We start from the raw sequence: 21,904 nt of genomic DNA, 5'->3' as shown, positions 1-21,904 counted from the left end.
CTTCACCCTGAACTCACAGGTTGAGGTCCACGTGCCCCAAACCCCAGGTCAGGGATTAACCTGCAGCTCAGGGGTGGCTCAGGCTGTGGCTCCTAGAACTCCTGCTTGCTCTTCCTCACTCACGTCTCCTGGGATCCCCGGACCTGCTCTCATTTGCAAGCAGAGGTGGCCGTTGGTAGTGCAAGGGGTCAGACTCATGGAAAACACTGGGTGTGGAGAGGTCTTGTTCCCCACACTCTGCTGGCCTTGTCTCCATCTCAGGGAGACCAGCAGGTGGGACAGCCCAGTGACGTCTGCACTAGAGTCCAGGTGGTTCTGGACTGTGTCCCTGTGAGCCCACCAATGATCCAACCCTGGAGCTGCATCCCTGCTGCATGAAGGGCCTGCCCCAGAGACTGTGTGTCCAGAGACCCCGACTCCTTCCTCCAGGGACTGCCCGCACCTGTTCCTAGCTGTGCTCCTCCTTCTGTGGAAGCAAAATTGTCCTTCAACTCTCAACTTTATCATCATCAGGAATGAACAAATTTTCTGCTCTTCACCAGGATAACTGAATCAACCCCATGTGTTTACAACATGTCTCCCGCAAAAATGCAATTGTTCTCTCATGTAGGATTCTTACAGACCCTGAAGCAATTCACTCAGCTGATGTAGAAATGACTATTTCTGAGTGGCTCCATCTAATTCTGGAGACACAAGTGAGTCTTTGTTTCAGGTGGTAGTAGAGGAGTTGCTAGTGTGTGGCTCTCTGTTCTGTTCCTTTTCTTGGTTCTATAACGCCGTTCCCATGCAGCAGGGGAGACATGGATTCCTGACAGGAAGAGGGCTTCCTCGTAGAGATCAGCTCTTGGGGGATTCCATCACCACTACTTCCACACCACGTAATCAGTGGTGCATCCAGGAAAACTCCCTGGTGAAGCCCATCTCTATCGGGAGATTCTTGTAGAAAATGAGCAGGACAGACACAGGCTAGGGAAATCTCTTCCTTGGATATGAGATGATGGAAGAAAGGGTCTGTTCCACTATTGATTCACATTACACATAAAGAGGTAGGCAGAGTGTAACAGACAAAGAGAGAGAGTGAGCGCACTTCCATCCACTGGTTTGTCACCCAAAATGCCTGCAACAGTAGGGACTCAGCCAGGCAAAATCCAACCCCAGAAGTCAATCAAGGCCTCACATATGGGCAGCAGGAGTTTATTTTAAGTATCCATTTATTTAATTTGAAACGCAGTGTCATAGCAAGACAGGAAGAGACCAACAGATGGAGAGAGAATCTTCCTTCCACAGGTTTCCTTCCTGAATGGCTGCAAAGGCTGGGATGGCTCAGCCAGAAACCAGGACCCTGGAACTTGCCCCAGTTTCCCACAGAGCTGGAAGGGGGCAAACACTTGGGTCATGGTAGACAGTGATCTCCATTGCACTTCCTACCTCTGTGAGTTCAAGCCTGTGGATGGCATATACAACTAATGTCACATACCGTGTGCCCACATGTACCGGGATTATATCTGTTAGCATATTGTGTTCCAGGCTGACCCATGATTTCCTAATGACAGAACAACCTCCTTCGTAATACTGAGTAATATTCCAGATCAAATATAACATTATCCATTCACTGTTTCATACGCACTTGCTTAATTGTAGACTGAACTACTGTGAACAAAGCTGCAACCTGAACCCAGGACTGTGGGTGAATTGTGACACAGTGACTTCATACCCAGTGCTTGAGCTGAACTCAGAGTCATGGTTACTAGACACAGGGAAGAGGGGGGAACACAGGGCGGCTGATACCAGAGCACAAAGCACCACTCACAGGAAGGAATAACTCTGCTCCACACAACAGTGGGCCGACTCGGTCACTAGAACCCACGACAGGTTGCATGAATAACTAAAACTGAGGCTTCCAGGCCTCCAAATACAGAGTGATGGAAAGGAGGTGGAAATGTGCATGACACTGAGTTGATCTGTGCCCATTTCTGCAACACACAGATTCCAATAGCACACTACACCCCACTACCATGTACAGTGTTCTGTGTTCAGGAACAGTTTGAAACTAAGGCAATGAATGAATAAGGGAACAAAACGTAGTTATCCTAAAGGAAACCACTTGCAGTCTTTCATCTGTTTAAAAGTGGGCAGGAGGCACTAGGACAAAATTGGCTAAGTCTCCACTAGGGACACCCATGTTCCCATCAGAGACCTGATTGAGCCCAGCCTCATGGCTTCCCACACTTTTTCCTGATAATGCATCATGGGAAACTGTAGATGATGCTACAGGCCAATGAGCCCCTATCACTGACGTGGGAAACACAGACACAGTTTTCAGCTGTAGGGCTAGAAAGACTGAGTCCTGGATGTTGTTGCCCATTGGGAGTTTGGGGACCTCAACCCAAAGGCAAAAATCTCCCAGTGTCACCTGTTCTGTCCGTCCCTCCATTTCTGTTTCTCTCACACCTTCTCTCTCTATCACTGTTGCAAAGCCTTTCATATAGATAATAATGAACCAATGGTTATTTTAAATGAAGACATGGTATTGCTAACACTCGATATGAAGGGCACACACATATTAAAATGAAATAAGGTCATTGCCTTCAACTGTTTAAATAACAATGAGAACATAAAAATTAAATGATCTGAATCCTATAATAGGCAGCAACATACACCATCAGGAAACCCACGTCTGTCCTGGGCCCTGTCCTGTCTGAGGCGTCTGACCCATGCCTGCTATACAGGGGCAGCACATGCAAATAGGGAGACTGGGCTGCGCTGGCTTCTCCTGGTCTCTGTGCTCAAAGGTAATGATGGAGAACGCGGGGCACTGAGTCTGGGAGAGGACGTGAGTGAGAGACACAGAGAGGGTGAGTGACAGCTTCCTGACCATGTCTTCTGTGTTTGCAGGTGTCCAGTGTCAGTCGCTGGAGGAGTCCGGGGGAGGCCTGGTCCAGCCTGAGAGATCCCTGGCACTCATCTGCAAAGCCTCTGGATTCACCATCAGTAGCAGCTACTACATGTGCTGGGTCCGCCAGGCTCCAGGGAAGGGGCTGGAGTGGGTCGGATGCATTTATGCTGGAAGTGGTAGCGCATACTACGTGAGCTGGGTGAAAAGCCGATTCACCATCTCCAGAAACACCAACCAGAACATGGTGACTGCAAATGACCAGTATGACAGGCGCAGACACGGCCACCTATTTCTGTGGGAGAGACACAGTGAGGGGCCCTCAGGCTGAGCCCAGACACAAACCTCCCTGCAGGGGCGCGCGGTACCACTAGGGGGCGCACAAGATGCACCGAGCGCAGATTCTGGTCCTGCACAGGTGCAGAGGGAGATGAAGCCCTGGTTTCCTGTCAAGGAATTGGGGTTTCCTCTCCTGTAAGAGTTTTGAGGGAAGAATTCTACTTTTATGATTCTGTCCCTGCCAACTTCACTGACGGAGAGAAAGTTCGCTGTGAAAGAAGGAGTCCTAAATGAACAAATTTGGTTCATGGACAGCGACTGTGCTCACCAGGATCAGAGATGTGGGACTCTGAGATCCCTTTGAGTCTTTTCCAACCTGACTCAGGGCAGCACCCTCAGGGCACTGCTGACTTTAGGACAGTTTTAGTTTTCCCTTTAGAACCAGGGGCAGCTGAGGCAGGGTCCTTGATCTGTTAAACCTCAACTACTTAAGTCATCTCTCTCTTGTCAAAACGAGTGAGTGTTGCTGGCGCCGCCGCTCACTAGGTAACCCTCCACCTGCGGCGCAGGCACTCCGGGTTCTAGTCCTGGTTGCTCCTCTTCCAGTCCAGCTCTCTGCTGTGCCCGGGAGTGCAGTGGAGGATGACCCAAGTGCTTGGGCCCTCCACCCGCATGGGAGGCCGGGAGGAAGCACCTGGTCCCTGGCCTCAGATAGAGCAGCGAGCCGGCCACAACGCACCAGCCATAGCGGCCACTTGGGGGGTGAACCAATGGAAAAAGGAAGACCTTTCTCTCTGTCTCTCTCTCTCTCTCTCTCTCTCTCTCACTGTCTTACTCTGCCTGTCAAAAAAATAACAAATAAAATCAAAAACAAGTGAGCATGCTGAACTGAACCAATCTTTTATTTTAAACTGTGGATGATCCAGACTCACTTGTATATATTTTATACCAAATCTCCATTTCCCCTTTAATCCTGGAACAGTCTGTGGTCCCTGTGTGAACGTCACAGCACTCAGGATGTACTTGCAGCTCAGCTGTGTCTCAGGCTGAGCTTCTGCAGGCACCTGGGAAGCCTACAGGGACTTCCTCATCCTCTAGCTCCTGGGACCCTCCTGGGGGGCTCCCTGCATGAACTCAGGAGGGAAAAACACTGGACATCAGCAGTCAAGGTCATAACTGAATGGAAAGTGTTGGGTGTGCACTTCCAGCTGATCTGGTTCTGCTCCAGTGTCGTGGGACCCCCTGCACCTACTGTGGTTCAGGGAGAGCATAAAATGGGACACACAGTGGCTGTGCACTCTGGGGCTTGAGTCCACATCACAGGGAGTCCACATCACGGGGAGCTGTGTCTGTGGCTCCAGCATGATGACCAGTGTCCTGAGGCTGCATCACAGCTGCAGGAAGAGCCAGTCCCAGAGACCATGTGTCCAGAATCCCTGCTCTTCACTCCATGTCTATGCTGACTGGCGTCATCAATCCATTTGCAGTCTTAGATCAGTTTTAGAGAGGTGGACACCCAGGCTTTATATCAGAGTGCTGGATGGAGCCTATTTACACACTTTCCCATACTTTTACTGACAATGCACCCTGGAAGACAGTAGATAAAGGATCTGTTATGAGGCCCCATCACCAAGGAGGGAACAGTGATGCAGTTCCATGCTCCTGGGTTCCAGCTGCCAAGCCTTGAGTGCACTGCCTTTATTTATCATCTTCATAAAACATTGACAAACACAACACCAGTATTCAGAGTGTTGAATCTTCATTTTTGATAATTTTTGGTCATAAATGTTTGATAAATAACACCTCAAAGACTTATGATGTACAATAATATGTGTTGAATAATGAATGTATGAAATTAAGTGGAGTTACGAAGTCAGTCTTATTGACATGCTCATCAGAAAACCACATGTTCCCATGGCAGAATGTCAGTTGTCTCCTCTTTTGGAATTCAGTAGACACAATATTCCCTTCACTGCTGTGACAATGCTGTACAGTAGATCCCTCAGTGTGTGGATCCTGTCGGGCTGAAACTCTGACCCTACTACAGCGTCTCCTCTGTTCCTCCCTCGCTCAAATGTTGGTCTTCACAATTGTACTTCCTGCCTCTGTGACTTCATCCTTTTATCCCATGTATCCAGCATCACATCTTATTTGTCTTCTTGTCCTGCATGGTTAGCAGAGTGTACTTACCCTGACACATTATCCTTGGACATTATTCTCCAGGATCATCCGAGTTGTCCAAAATACAGAATTTCCTCATCTGTACTGCCATATAAACTTCCTGTTAAATATAATTTTGTCCATTTGTTCCATTGTTGATTCTTTCTTCAAGAATATTTCACTGGATTATATGTGTGAACTCTTGTGAATGACGCTGCAATAGTTTATCATGGAAGAGTAGAGGTGTTTGCCACATTGACTGCGGTACACTTGGACACCTCCCTGGGATTTCATTTTCCTTCTACCCAGAAATGGTTTTTGAAGATCTTTTGAAAATTCTATTTCTCAGTTTTTGATGATTTTCCATAATAGACTTACTTGTTTACCTGACTTCCATTTTGCACCAGAGTTATCATCTCTAGCTTCCTCCACATGGTTTGTCAGCTCTGGATTGTATAATACTCATTCTAACAGGAAGGATGGGATGTCTCATTGTGCATCTAATATGGACATGCATGATGGTCCCAATATATCATTTTATATGTTGCCTTTATATCTTTTTTTTTACAGGCAGAGTGGACAGTGAGAGAGACAGAGAGAAAGGTCTTCCTTTTTTCCCTTGGTTCACCCTCCAATGGCCGCCACGGCCAGCGCGCAGATCCAAAGGCAGGAGCCAGGTGATTCTCCTGGTCTCCCATGGGGTGCAGGGCTCAAGCACTTGGGCCATCCTCCACTGCACTTCCTGACCACAGCAGAGAGCTGGCCTGGAAGAGGGGCAACCAGGACAGAATCCGGTGCCTCAACCGGGACTAGAACCCAGTGTGCTGGCACCTCAAGGCAGAGGATTAGCCTAGTGAGGCACGGCGCCAGCCCCTTTATATCTTTTTTAAACAGTTATAGATATTATTTCACTTATTTAGATATGTGCATTTACATATGTTTCCAAAAAGGCAAAGAGACTGAGACTGACAGTGATCTTCTAACTCCTGGTCACTTCCAGATGTCTACAAAAGCTTCAGCTGGGTCAAGTGACAGCCTGGTGCTTGGAATTCTGTCCAGGTGTCCAAACGGCAGTACTTGGAACTTCACCTACAGCCTCCCAGAGTGTGCTTAGGCAGGAATCTGAAACCGGAACCAAACCAGGAAACAGCACTAAGCATCCTGATACGGGAGGCAGGAATCCCACAGGCTCACTCCAGTGCTGCTCCTGTCACCACCTTGTCAGTCACTGCATTTAAACAACTGATTTCTTCCAATGGGATTCACTTGCTTAAGATCATTCAACATTAGGAAACAGGCTCTTAATCATATGTATAATTAATCTTCTATTTATTTTATTTTAGAGAAAGTGTTAGCGCAAGAGAAGAAGAGACCAACAGATGGAGAGTGAAGCATCCGTCCACTGGTTCACTTCCTGAATGGCTACAAAGGCTGGAAAGGCTCAGCCAGAAACCAGGAGCCTGGAACTTCCCCCAGTTTCCCACAGGGCTGGAAGGAGACAAACACTTGGGTCATGGTAGACAGTGATCACCATTGCACTTCCTCCCTCTGTGAGTTCAAGCTTGTGGACTGCACATATAACTAATGTCACATACTATGTGTCCACATGGACCGCAATTATTTGTGTTAGCATATTATGCTCCAGGTTGACCCATGTTTCATAATGACAGAACAACCTCCTTCTTACTACTGAATAATATTCCATGTCCTAATGTGAAAGAATCCATTCACTGTTCTATGAACACTTGCTTTATTGTAGACTGAACTATTGTGAACAAAGCTGCATTACCTGAACCCAGGACTGGGGGTGAATTGTGACACAGGGACTTCTACCCAGTGCTTGAGCTGAACCCAGAGTCATGGTTCCTAGACACAGGGAAGAGGAGGACACAGGGAGACTGCTACCAGGGCCAAAACACCACTCACAGGAAGGAATAATTCTGCGGACACAACTGTGTGCTGACTCAGTTCACTACCACTCACGACAGGTTCCATGAATAACTAGAACTGATGTCTCCAGGCCTCCCAACAGAGTGATGGAAAGGAGGTAGAAATGTGAATGACACTGAGTTGATCTGTGCCCTTTTCTACAACACACAGATTCCAATAGCACACTACACCTCACTACCATGTACAGTGTTCTGTGTTCACGAAGTTTTTCTTTCTTTTTTTTTTTTAACAGGCAGAGTGGACAGAAAGAGAGAGACAGACAGAGAGAAAGGTCTTCCTTTGCCGTTGGTTCACCCTCCAGGGGCCGCCACGGCCAGTGCACTGCGGCCGACACACAGCGCTGATCTGATGGCAGGAGCCAGGTGCTTCTCCTGGTCTCCCATGGGGTGCAGGGCCCAAGCACTTGGGCCATCCTCCACTGCACTCCCTGGCCACACAGAGAGCTGGCCTGGAAGAGGAGCAACCGGGACAGAATCTGGCACCTAGAAACCGGTACTAGAACCCGGTGTGTCTGCGCCACAAGGTGGAGGATTAGCCTAGTGAGCCACGGCGCCAGCCCAGAAACAGTTTTAAACTAATGCAATGGATGAATAAGAAACACACTATAGTTAACCTTAAACGAATCCACTTGCAGTCTTTCATCTGTTTAAAAGTGGGCAGCAGGTACTACGACAAAATTGGCAAAGTCCCCACTAGGGACACCCGTGTTCCCATCAGAGAACTGACTGAGCCCAGCCTCACGGCTTCCCACACTTTTTCCTGATAATGCATCACGGGAAACTGTGGATGATGGTAAGAGCAAATGAGCCCCTACCACCAACGTGGGAAACACAGACACTGTTTTCGGCTTCAGGTATTTGAAGGGTTAAGTCCTAGATGTTGTAGGCTTTGGGATGTTTGGGGCTGTCAACTCAAAGGCAGAAATCTCCCATTGTCACCTTTTCTGTCCATCTCTACATTTCTGTATCTCTCACCCCTTCTCTCTCTATCTCTGTCCCAATATCTTTCATATAGATGATAAGGAACTAGTGGTTATTTAAATAAATGAAGGACATGTTATTGCTAACACTGGATATTAAGGATACACACTGAATTAAGATGAAACCAGGTATTTGCCTTCAACTATTTAAAATAATGATAACATAAAAAGTCATATGATCTGAATCATATCAAAGCCATCACTCTACACACCCAGGACACTAATCTGTCCTGGGCCCTGTCCTGTCTGAGGCGTCTGACCCCATGCCTGCTATATAGGGGCAGCACATGCAAATAGGGCCTCCCTCTGCCCATGAAAAACTGCCCAGCCCTCACCCTGCAGCTCTGGCACAGGGGCTCCAGCCCCAGGACTCCCAGGTGTCCACTCAGTGATCCCACTCAACACAGACGCTCACCATGGAGACTGGGCTGCGCTGGCTTCTCCTGGTCGCTGTGCTCAAAGGTAATGATGGAGAACGCGGGGCACTGAGTCTGGGAGAGGACGTGAGTGAGAGACACAGAGAGGGTGAGTGACAGTATGCTGACCAGGATGTCTGTGTTTGCAGGTGTCCAGTGTCAGTAGCTTCAGGAGTCCGGGGGAGGCCTGTTCCAGCCTGGGGGATCCCTGGCACTCACCTGCAAAGCCTCTGGATTCACCTTCAGTAACAACTACGTGATGTGCTGGGTCCGCCAGGCTCCAGGGAAGGGGCTGGAGTGGATCGGATGCATTAATATGGTAGTGGTAGCACATACTACGCGAGCTGGGCGAAAAGCCGATTCACCATCACCAGCAACACCAACCAGAACACGGTGACTCTGCAAATGACCAGTCTGACAGGCGCGGACACGCCCACCTATTTCTGTGCCAGAGACACAGTGAGGGGCCCTCAGGCTGAGCCCAGACACAAACCTCCCTGCAGGGGTGCGCGGCTCCACCAGGGGGCGCACAAGATGCACCGAGCATCTCGGATGCACCGAGAGTGGGCATCCCTGTCTGGTACCAGATCTCAGTGGAAATGCTTGCAACTTTTCCCCATTTAATAGGATGTTATCCGTGGGTTTTTCATAGACTGCTTTGATTGTATTGAGGAATGTTCCTTCCAAACCCAGTTTGCTTAGAGTTTTCATCATGAAAGGGTGTTGTATTTTATCGAATGCTTTCTCGGCATCTATTGAGATAATCATATGGTTTTTCTTCTGCAGTCTGTTAATGTGGTGTATCACATTGATTGATTGCACTCATTGAACCATCCCTGCATACCAGGGATAAATCCCACTTGGTCTGGGTGGATGATCTTTCTGATGTGTTGTTGCATTCTATTGGCCAGAATTTTATGGAGGATTTTGCATCTATGTTCATCATGGATATTGTTCTGTAATTCTGTTTCAATGCTGCATCTTTTTCTGGCTTAGGAATTAAGGTGATGCTGGCTTCATAGAAAGAATTTGGGAGGACTCCCTCTTTTTCGATTGTTCTGAATAGTTTGAGAAGAATTAGAGTTAGTTCTTCTTTAAATGTCTGGTAGCATTCAGCAGTGAATCCATCTGGTTCTGGGCTTTTATTTGTTGGGAGGGCCTTTATTACCGTTTCAATTTCTGTCTCAGTTATGGGTCTGTTTAGGTATTCTATGTCTTCATGGTTCAATTTAGGTAGATTGTATGTGGCCAGGAATCTATCCATTTCTGATAGATTTCCCTGTTTGCTGGCATACAAGTCCTTGTAGTAATTTCTGATGATTCTTTTTATTTCTGTGGTGTCTGTTGTTACATTTCCTTTTTCATCTCTGATTTTATTGGTTTGGGTCTTTTCTCTTCTTTTTTTAGTTAGGTGGGCCAATGGGGTGTCAATTTTGTTTATTTTTTCAAAAAACCAGCTCCTCGTTTGGCTGATTTTTTGTAATTTTTTTTTTGGATTCAATCCTGTTGATTTCTTCTCTGATTTTAATTATTTCTCTTCTCCTACTAGACTTGGGTCTGGTTTGCTGCAGATTTTCTAGATCCTTGAGATGAATTGAAAGCTCATTTATTTGGTGCCTTTCCAATTTTTTGATGTAGGCACCTATTGATATAAACTTTCCTCTTAACACTGCTTTTGCTGCATCCCATAAGTTTTGGTATGTTGTGCTGTTATCCTCATTTACTTCCAGAAAATTTTTGATTTCTCTTTTGATTTCTTCTATGACCCTTTGTTCATTCAGGAGCATGTTGTTCAATCTCCATGTGTTTGCATATGCTCTAGGGATTCCTGAGTTGCTAATTTCCAACTTCATTCCTCTATGGTCTGAGAAGCTGCATCGCATGATTCTAATTCTTTTAAATTTGCTGAGACTTGCTTTATGGCCTAGTATGTGGTCAATCCTAGAGAAGGTTCCATGTACTGCTGAGAAGAATATAAATGCTTTATGTGTAGGATGAAAAGTTCTGTAGATATCTGTTAGATCCATTTGGGCTATAGGGTTGTTTAAATCTCCTGTATCCTTGTTGATCTTCTGTCCTGTTCATCTGTCTATTTCTGAGAGTGGAGTATTGGAGTCCCCCAGTACTATTGTATTGGGGTCTAAGTCTCCCTTTAAGTCCCTTAGCAAATCTTTTAAATAAACCGGTGCCCTGTAATTAGGTGCATATACATTGATAATCGTTATATCTTCCTGTTGAATTGATCCCTTAATCATTATATAGTGCCCCTCTTTGTCTCTCCTAACAGTTTTAGTGGGAAAGTTTATGTTGGCCAATATTAAGATGGCTACGCTTGCTCTTTTTTCATTTCTGTTGGCATGGTATATCTTTTTCCAGCCTTTCACTTTCAGTCTGTATGGATCTTTGTTGGAAAGATGTGTGTCTTGTAAGCAGCAAACAGATGGGTTTAGTTCCTTAACCCAATCAGCCAATCTGTGTCTTTTAACTGGACAGTTCAGGCCATTAACGTTCAGTGTGACTATTGATAAGTAGTAACTTTGCCCTGCCATTTGCCAAAGATATTTTCTAATATATGTTTTGAACTTCCTGTGATCGTTTGCTGTGAGGTTTCCTTCGTTTACCTTCTTTCATATTGATGACCATGTTTCTGTGTTTTTGTATGTAACACATCGTTAAGCATTTTTTGCAGGGCTGGACGAGTGGTGACAAATTCTTTCAATTTCTGTTTGCTGTGAAAGGTCTTTATTTCACCTTCATTCACAAATGATAGCTTTGCAGGATATAACGTTCTGGGCTGGCAGTTTTTCTCTCTTAGTACCTGGGCTATGTCTCACCATTCCCTCCTAGCCTGTAGTGTTTCTGATGAGAAGTCTGCTGTGAGTCTAATTGGAGATCCTCTGAGAGTAATCTGACGTTTCTCTCTTCCACATTTTAGGATCTTTTCTTTATGTTTCACTGTGGTGAGTTTAATTGCCACGTGTCGTGGTGAGGATCTCTTTTGGTCATGTTTATTAGGGGTTCTGTGGGCTTCCTGTACTAGGATGTCTCTGTACTTCTCCAAACCTGGGAAGTTCTCTGCTAATATCTCACTAAAAAGGCCTTCTAATCCTTTCTCCCTCTCCATGCCTTCAGGAACTCCTAGAACCCGAATGTTGGTTTTTTTAATAGTATCATGAAGATTCCCGACAATATTTTTTAGATTTCTACTTTCCTCTTCTTTTCTTTGGTTTGACACTATGTTTTCCTGTGCTCTGTCTTCTAAGTCCGATATTCTCTCTTCTGCTTCACCCATTCTGTTTTAAGGCTCTCTAATGTGTTTGTTATTTGATCTATTGAATTCTTCATTTCATTATGATTTCTCGTCACTATCACAGTTTCATGTTCTACTAGTTGTTTCATTTAATTTTGATTCCTCCTTGATATTTCATTTTCACGAGAGAGATTTTCTATCTTGTCCATTAAGGATTTCTGTAGTTCAAGAATTTGTTTTTGAGAACTTCTTAATGTTCTTATCAATTTTTTTGAGATCCACTTCTTGCACTTCTTCTCTCTCATCATCTTCATAATCTTGAATTGGGGTGCCTATTTCATTTGGAGGCATCATAGTGTCTTCCTTGTTCTTGTTACCTCGGTTTTTGCGTTTGTTGTTTGGCATATTGGAGATATTCTTTGGTTTCTTCGCTGTGGTGTTTTTTCTCATTATACTGTGACTCTAGATTAAGTGGACTGTCTGCTTTTGATGGATCCTTAGAGGCTGTGATGGGTGTGGCCAGAGAGCTCTGTTTGGTTTTTCAGGGTTAAGGGTCTGCCAAAGGTAACTCACCCACATTGTTCTCTCACTCGCTTGCTCACTCTCTCTCTCTCTCTCTCTTTTTTTTTTTGACTCAGTTGGGAAGTAATTCCACACAGCTGAGTGGAATTGAGGGTAGTTGATGTATGAAATCTGGCCCCTGTGGGTATTCGCCTGCTCTACCCCTGGACCACACAAAGAGTTTATGCAGCCCTCAGTGTGGTCTCAAATTTCTCCACAGTCTCTCACCGGGTTGCCAAGGTTACCGAGTTTGTGTACTCGGTGAGTTCTCTCACCTCCCCCCCCCCCAGAGTTTCACAGTCTCATTTTGTTAGCTCCACAATTTCACTAGATCTTAACCTCCTATTATTTCTCCCCACCAGAGTCAGGTTTTTCTGCTTGGCTAATGGTGGGCACCGCTTTACATACGTAAAATGGCGCCTGCTCTTTGTCTTGCTTGGCTTTGTAAGGTGAGTGGAGAGAGAGGCTAATGTCCGTGCCAGTTCCCCTTATTTATTCGTTTTTTTTCTCTCCTCCAGTCAGCCTGGTGTACTTTCCCCAGTGGGGCTTCAGGCCTCATTCCCTGTAGGCTCTTTCTGCCTTTCCCCGCCAATGTCTTGGGATACCGGGGTTTTTGTCTCACCTCCCCTTCCAGCGCTGGCGTGCAGAATCTGCAGCTCAGCTTCTGTGGCAGCTCAGCTCCCGCGGCGACTTGGCTCCCATGGCGGCTCGGCTCCTGCCGAGGCTCGGCTCCCACGGCTCAGCTTCCACGCAGTGAGTGACCTTGCTCTCCCCATAGGTCCTCTGTGTCACATCAACTAGATCCAGAAGGGTTTCCTCTGCAATTTTTTCCTGAGCCTTTTCCTGAGGCTACAGAAACTCCACTTTTATTAAACTGTCTTTTCCCGGACTATCGGTGCACGCCCTCACTATTCCGCCATCTTGGCTCCGCCCCCCACATCAGAACAACCTCCTTCTTAATACTGAATAATATTCCATGTCCTAATGTGAAGGAATCCAATCACTGTTCTATCCACACTTGCTTTATTGTAGACTGAACTATTGTGAACAAGGCTGCATTAACTGAACACAGGACTGCGGGTGAATTGTGACACAGTGACTTCTACGCAGTGCTTGAGCTGAACTCAGAGTCATGGTTACTAGACACAGGGAAGAGGGGGGAACACAGAGCAGCTGATACCAGGGCACAAAGCACTCACAGGAAGGAATAATTCTGCCCACACCACAGTGGGCTGACTCAGTTCACCACAACACACAGCATGTTCCACAAATAACTAGAAATGAGGACACATGGTCTCACAACACTAGTGATGGAAAAGGAGGTGGAAATGTGAATGACATTGAGTTGATCTGTGCCCATTTCTACAACACACAGATTCCAATAGCACACAAACCCCAGTACCATGTACAGTGTTCTGTGTTCAGGAACAGTTTGAAACTAAGGCAATGGATGAATAAGAAAACAAAACATAGTTATCCTAAAGGGATCCGCTTGCAGTCTCATCTGTTTTAAAGTGGGCGACAAGCATTAGGACAAAATAGGCTAAGTCCCCACTAGGGACACCCGTGTTCCCATCAGATTGTTGCTTGAGCCCAGCCTCACAGATTCCAATACTTTTCCCTGATAATGCATCATGGGAAACTGTAGATGATGCTACAAGTGAATGAGCCCCTACCACCAACATAGGAAACAAAGACGCTGTTTTCTGTTCCAGGGATTAGAAAGGCTGAGTCCTAGATGTTATAGGCATTTGGGATGTCAGGGGCTGTCAATCAAAAGTCAGAAATCTCCCATTGTCACCTTTTCTGTCTGTCTATACATTTCTGCCTCTGTCACCCCTTCTCTCTCTATCACTGTTCCAATGTCTTTGATATAGATGATAATGAACCAATGGTTATTTAAAAATAGAAGGAAATGATATTGCTCACACTGGATATTAAGGGTGCACATCGAATTAAAATGAAACAAGGTATTTGCCTTCAACTGATAAAAAATGATAATGTAAAATATCATATCATCTGAATCCTATTATACCCATCACCCTCACCCCCAGGACACCCACAACTACCCTGGGCCCTGTCCTGTCTGAGGCGCCTGACCCCATACCTGCTATATAGGGGCAGCACATGCAAATAGGGCCTCCCCCTGCCCATGAAAACCTGCCCAGCCCTCACCCTGCAGCTCTGGCACAGGAGCTCCAGCCCCAGCACTCCCAGGTGTCCACTCAGTGAGCGCACTCAACACAGATGCTCACCATGGAGACTGGGCTGCGCTGGCTTCTCCTGGTCGCTGTGCTCAAAGGTAATGATGGGGAACGCGGGGCACTGAGTCTGGGAGAGGACGTGAGTGAGAGACACAGAGAAGGTGAGTGACAGTGTCCTGACCAGGACGTCTGTGTTTGCAGGTGTCCAGTGTCAGCAGCAGCTGGGGGAGTGCGGGGGAGGCCTGGTCAAGCCTGAGGGATCCCTGACACTCACCTGCAAAGCCTATGGATTCGACTTCAGTAGCAATGCAATGTGCTGGGTCCGCCAGGCTCCAGGGAAGGGGCCTGAGTGGATCGCATGCATTTATGCTGGTGATGGAAGCACAGACTACGCGAGCTGGGTGAATGGCCGATTCACCATCTCCAGCGACAACGCCCAGAACACAGTGACTCTGCAAATGAACAGTCTGACAGGCGCGGACACGGCCACCTATTTCTGTGCCAAAGACACAGTGAGGGGCCCTCAGGCTGAGCCCAGACACAAACCTCCCTGCAGGGGCGTGCGGCTCCACCAGGGGGCGCACGAGACGCACTGAGCAGACTCAGACCCATTCCCAGATGCAGTGGGAGGTGAATTGATGGCTCCAGTCAGGAAATTGGGGTTTGTGGTTCTCTAATCTGAATTTCCTACATTCCGATCTGGATGGATGATTCTGTCCCTAACACCGATCGCTGAGCAGAAGTTTTGGTATCACGGAAAGACGTCACATGAAGAAAATGGAGTCGTTTCTGGAGGAATGAATGACATCCCTGGGGTCCCCAGCATCTGAGACCTGATGGAGCTCTGGGCACCCAGGGAGTCTTTTCCAGCCCGAGTCACGGAAGAGCTGTCCGTGGAATTCTTTGATGACATCATCTGGGACCCTGCTGAGAGCCCAGGGGCAGTGCAGACCCAGTCAGGGGCTATGGATGCTGCAGTGTTTCACATCCATGCCCTCCCCTCCTGCACAGCTGGTCCCTGAGGGGTGAGCTGACCCCGTGGTCCTGGTCCCTGGGGCTCCCGTGTGCATTCTCTACAGCTGTGCCCTCGTCTCCCTTTCACTTCCTCACCCTGAACTCACAGGTTGAGGTCCACGTGCCCCAAACCCCAGGTCAGGGATTAACCTGCAGCTCAGGGGTGGCTCAGGCTGTGGCTCCTAGAACTCCTGCTTGCTCTTCCTCACTCACGTCTCCTGGGATCCCCGGACCTGCTCTCATTTGCAAGCAGAGGTGGCCGTTGGTAGTGCAAGGGGTCAGACTCATGGAAAACACTGGGTGTGGAGAGGTCTTGTTCCCCACACTCTGCTGGCCTTGTCTCCATCTCAGGGAGACCAGCAGGTGGGACAGCCCAGTGACGTCTGCACTAGAGTCCAGGTGGTTCTGGACTGTGTCCCTGTGAGCCCACCAATGATCCAACCCTGGAGCTGCATCCCTGCTGCATGAAGGGCCTGCCCCAGAGACTGTGTGTCCAGAGACCCCGACTCCTTCCTCCAATGACTGCCCGCACCTGTTCTCAGCCATGCTCCTCCTTCTGTGGAAGCAAAATTGTCCTTTTGTCTCTCAAATTTATCATCATCAGGAATGAACAAATTGTCTGCTCTTCACCAGGATAGCTGCATCAACCCCATGTGTTTACTAAATGTGTCCTGCAAAATGCAATTGTTCTCTCTTGTAGGATTCTTACAGACCCTGAAGCAATTCACTCAGCTGATGTAGAAATGACTATTTCTGAGTGGCTTCATCTAAATCTGGAGACACAGGTGAGTGTTGGTTTCAGGTGTGAATAGTGCATTGATGAGTGTTGCTCTTTGTTTTATTCTGCCTGTTAGCACAATCATGCAGTACCCCAGAGAGGAGGTGTATGGAGCATAAAGATTTATTGAGCTCACAGCTGTAGAGGCTGGAAGTCCAGGATCAGAGAGTGAGAATGTTGTGTCATCCGGTATCCTAACGTTGTGAACACAGATGGGAGGGACCCCATCCCCACACAGGACATCAGACGAGACCAGGGCTGACTCTAGCAGCACTGTGCTCTGTGCTGAAGCTGGGGACCCAGGAGATCTACTGTGATCTCCTCCATAGCAGATTCCCCAGAAGTGAACAATCTATTTCTGTAAACATCCAGACCGTGCACCCCCTGTCAGTGCTGTTACGTTGGGGCCATTCTCAGCACTGATGGTGTGAGGACAAACCACATCCACCCCCACAGGCTGCTCCCAGCATTCTGTGTGGCCCTGTTAGGGGCACTGGGGACCTCAGCTTCCTCCATGAGGCCCTGACATTGAATCCACTCATGGTGGGAGTCGTCACTGGATGCACTCCCCAGAGACGATGTCATTCCACGTCTCCCAGGCACCTTTGCTAGTTTTACTCAGTGGTGGTCAGTGTGGGCTTTGCCAGGGGCAAGGACACCTGATCAGACCTCCTGACTCAGTGTTCTCCTGCAGGCACTGGGCTCCAGCAGTGTGGCCCTTCCACCTGTCCTTACCCTCCTGCACAGCAGAGCCCACCCCTCCACCAGGTCCTCTCCCTCCTGCTGCTGGACCCTGTCCCCGACTGTCACTTCCCCACGTGCCATGGTTCTCCTCCCCAGTCCTCAGCTTTGGGGATGGAGCCATCCCCTGAGGATGCAGCCTTCTGTGTCTTGGGGGATCAGTGCTGGCACAGTGTCTGGGGTGGACTCTGCTCACGAACATTTTCTACAGGATCCCACTAGGACATTGGTCATGATGGTTTCCTCCTGCAGGTGAATCACTTTCCTACTCAGTGGACACAGAGGAGCAGGGTCTGGGGTATTGAGGCTGAGGATGCTGTTCCTGCAGAGCCGTGAGCAGAGCCAGCACTGCTTGGTGTGTGTGTGTGTGGTCTCTCCAACTGAGCACTGAAGGCTGCATGTTAGGTGGAACTTACCCTCCATACTTGATGCACGGAGCCTCCCATCATGCATGTGGGGACCTCACCACCCAGTGATCTCATTGAGAGGGGCTCTAGGTAGGGGAGAAGGCCATGAGAGTTGCTGCCTGCATTGAAGTGAATACAACCCTTAGAGAGACCTTTCAGGTTGGCGCCGCGGCTCACTAGGCTAATCCTCCACCTGCGGCGCAGGCACTTCTGTTTCTAGTCCCAGTTATGGCTCTGGATTCTGTCCCGGTTGCTCCTCTTCCAGGCCAGCTATCTGCTGTGGGCAGGAATACAGTGTAGGATGGCCCAAGTTCTTGGGCCCGGCACCCTTATGGGAGACCAGGAAGAAACACCTGGCTCCTGGCTTCGAATCGGCATGGCACGCTGAACATGGAGAGCTAGCCATTGCGGCCATTTGGGGGGTAAACCAACGTAAGGAAGACCTTTCTCTCTGTCTAGCTGCCTGTCCAAAAAAAAAAAAAAAAAAAGAAAGAAAGACCCTTCAGTAACTCACGTTTTAAATTTGAGTTATCACACATGAATCAGAGAAGAGAACGAGAGAGAGATGTTCCCACGCACTGCAGTTTCCCAAATGTCGCTGTGGCCAGGTCCGCTCCAGCCTAGCCCAGTTTCAGCACAACAAGCAGGCGCAACCACAAGAGTGACAGGGCCCAAATATCTTCCCGTAAACTTATGGTTTCTGGGGCTGCAGGAGCAGGAATCTGGTTTTGGGACCCAGAGCCACATGTGAGACCCAGGCACTCCCTTGTGGGATGCGCCTATCTTAAACAGTGCAACTTTCAATTTATTATTTCCTTTATTTCCATGAAATTTGAAGACACCGTTAAGATTAAACACTGCATATTTGTGCAAAATATCATTTTCTTACTCTGCTTTACTTTCACTCTCATTCTTGTAAGATTTTCAGATATTTTGGTTAGAAACTAAGAAAAACTCATTCACCTGGGCCCCACAGAACCTGCACACTCAGGGCCGTCGACTTCTGCCACAGAACCTGCATGTTGCACAGGGCTGAACTGGATGAATCTGTTGTGAAGGAGCCCAAAGGGGCTCAGGACTTAATGTGACTGGAGGAGGTGGGCCGGGGCAGGGTGACACAGGGGCAGTGGGCAGCACCGTGAGATGTGATATTTGCTCTTGGCGTAGTTGTGATGAGGAGTGAGAGAGGCACAGCTGAGTCGCACTCACCACAGGCAGACTTTCAACATGTGCGGCTGCCTCTGTATCTATCACAGCTCAACAGCATTGCCCATGGAAGCAATATTTACCAGCAGAGAAATTGTGAAGAGCAGACAGACACTGGCACATGGAACACCACACTCAGATGCACCTGTGTAGAACCTGGTCCCCTGTGCATCTCTCTGTCAAAAACAGAATCCCGCAAAATGTTCCATGTTCTGCTGCTGGGAGGGAGTTTTGCAGACCTCACCAGGAAGCCCCCGCAAGTGCTGAGGGTGGACTGATCAGCAGCTGAGTCCTGTGGTGAGGGGCATGGATGAAGGTGCTGGGACTCCTCTTACCACACTGGGGCTGGGGACACATCCACACTGTACTGGTGATTTCTCCTGTAATGTTGAATGGACCAAGACCTAAGGGAACCCATGAATACACGTTGTGGGTCCTTTCACATAAAAGGACGAAGACAGGATTCACTGTGCAATGAGAGCACACAATTTATCACTCGTCCCATAAGTGTGCACTGACAGACTGCCTCGGGACACTCTCATCAGTCTGGGCAATGCCCTATCTGAGGAGTCTGACAACATGACTGGCTATATAGGAGCACTCCTACTTGCAACACATGCAAGTAGGGCCTCCCTCTGCCCATGAAAACCAGCCCAGCCCTCACCCTGCAGCTCTGGCACAGGAGCTCCAGCCCCAGGACTCCCAGGTGTCCACTCAGTGATCGCACTCAACACAGACGCTCACCATGGAGACTGGGCTGCGCTGGCTTCTCCTGGTCACTGTGCTCAAAGGTAATGATGGAGAATGCGGGGCACTGAGTCTGGGAGAGTGCGTGAGTGAGAGACACAGAGAATGTGAGTGTGTGACACAGAGACACAGAAAATGTGACCAGGACAGCTGTGTTTGCAGCAGCTGGTGGAGTCCAGAGGAGGCCTGGTCCAGCCTGAGGGATCCCTGACACTCACCTGCAAAGTCACTGGTTTCACCATCAGTAGCTACGGCATTAACTGGGCCCACCAGGCTCCAGAAAAGGGGCTGGAGTGGATCGGATACATTAGTAGTGGTGGTAGCACAATCTACGAGATGCGTGAATGGCCGAATCATCATCTCCAGGGACAACGCCAGAACACGGTGTCTCTGCAAATAAACATTCTGACAGCCAGGGATAGGGCCCTGTATTTCTGTGCAGGAGACACAGTGGGAGGCCCTCAGGCTGAGCCCAGACACAAACCTCCCTGCAGGGGCGCGCGGCTCCACCAGGGGGTGCACAAGACGCACTGAGCCCAGATTCTGGTCCTGCACAGGCGCAGAGGGAGATGAAGCCCTGGTTTCCTGTCAGGGAATTGGGGTTTCCTCTCCTGTAAGAGTTTTGAGGGAGGACTTCTCCTTTTATGACTCTGTCACTTCCACTGACTTCACTGACGTAGAGAAGTTTGATGTGACAGGAAGAAGTCCTAAATGGACACATTCAGGTTCGTGTACGATGACAGTGGTCACCAGGATCAGAGATGTGGGACTATCTGGGGACCTCGTGAGTGTTTTCCCGTCTGACTCAGGACAGCGTTCTCAGGCCAATACCGACTTTAGGACAATTTTAGTTTTCCCTCAAACCCAAAGAGCCGAGCCAGAGACTTGATTTGCTACCTCAATTATGTAAGTTGTCCCATCCTCCTGTCAGAGTAGCCTGTGTGCTGAACTGAACCAACTGTCTTATTTTAACTGTGGGTATTCTGCATTCACTTTCCACAGACTTTATACCCCATCTCCATTTCCCCTTTAATCCTGGAACAGTCTGTGGTCCCTGTGTGAAGGTCACAGCACTCAGGAATGTACTGGCAGCTCAGCTGTGTCTCAGCTGGGCTTCTGCAGGCACCTGGGAAGCCTACAGGGACTTCAACATCCTCTAGGTCCTGGAACCCTCCTGGGGTCTCCCTGCCTGAACTCAGGATGGGAAATGCCCTGGACATCAGCAGTCAAGGTCATCACTGAATGGAAAGTGTTGGGTGTGCACTTCCAGCTGATCTGGTTCTACTCCAGTGTCGTGGGACCCCTGCACCTGCTGTGGTTCAGGGAGAGCAGAAAGTGGGACACACAGTGGCTGTGCACTCTGGGACTGGAGTCCACATCACGGGGAGCTGTGTCTGTGGCTGCAGCATGATGACCAGTGTCCTGAGGCTGACACACAGCTGCAGGAAGAGCCAGTCCCAGAGACCATTTGTCCAGAGTCCCTGCTCTTCACTCCATGTCTATGCTGACTGGCGTCATCAATCCATTTGGATTCTTTCATCAGTTTTAGAGAGGGAGACACCCAGGCTGCTTATCAGAGTGCTGGACAGAGCCCATTTTCACGTTTTCCCATACTTGTACTGACAGTGCACCTGGAAGACAGTAGATGATGGATCTGTTATGAGGCCCCATCACCAAGGTGGGAACACTGATGCAGTTCCATGCTCCTGGGTTCCAGCTGCCAAGCCTTGAGTGCACTGCCTTTATCATCTCCATAAAACATTGGCAAACACAACACCAGTATTCAGAGAACTGAATCTTCATGATTGGCAATTGTACATCCTTTTTATACCATGTAGGTAGCATCACATATTATGTGTCTTCCTGGCCTGGATGGTTAGCAGAGTGTACTTTTACTGACATATTATCCTAGGCACATTATTTTCTGGGATCATCCAAGTTGTCCAAAATTACAGAATTTCTTACTCTGTACTGCTTGTAAACTTCCTTTTAAAATGTAACTTTGTCCATTTCTTTCATTATCCATTCTTGCTTCCATGAGATGTCACTGGATCACATGTGTGAACTCTTTTGAATGACGGTGCTTTAAATGAACAAGGAACTGCAGAGGTGTTTGCCACAGTGACTGCAGATCCCATGGACACCTCCCTGGGATTTCATATTCATTGTACCATGCCATGGTGTTTGAAGATCATGTAATAATTCTATCTAGTTTTTGATGCTTTTCCATACGGTTTTACTAATTAACCTGACACAGACTTTTACCAAGCTTATCATCTCTCTCTACCTCCATAAAACCTGTCAGCTCTGGTATGTCTG

The 21,904-nt window shown here is 48.1% G+C and overlaps 2 pseudogenes across 1 annotated transcript in view; both read left to right on the top strand.

The window, feature by feature from the left end:
- The window catches only part of LOC127489185 (immunoglobulin heavy variable 3-23 pseudogene), a 40,867-nt pseudogene that overhangs the window by 13,295 nt on the left and 5,668 nt on the right, over nt 1-21,904 (top strand). The window lies entirely within an intron of this gene.
- LOC149120239 (immunoglobulin heavy variable 3-23 pseudogene) lies at nt 14,745-16,424 on the top strand (annotated as a pseudogene).

Source organism: Oryctolagus cuniculus, chromosome 20, assembly GCF_051225735.1.
Source record: "Oryctolagus cuniculus isolate XC-2025 breed Fujian yellow rabbit chromosome 20, ASM5122573v1, whole genome shotgun sequence".
NCBI lineage: Eukaryota > Metazoa > Chordata > Mammalia > Lagomorpha > Leporidae > Oryctolagus > Oryctolagus cuniculus.
The sequence above is the reverse complement of the archived record's forward strand: the minus strand, read 5'-3'. Positions and strand labels throughout refer to the sequence as shown.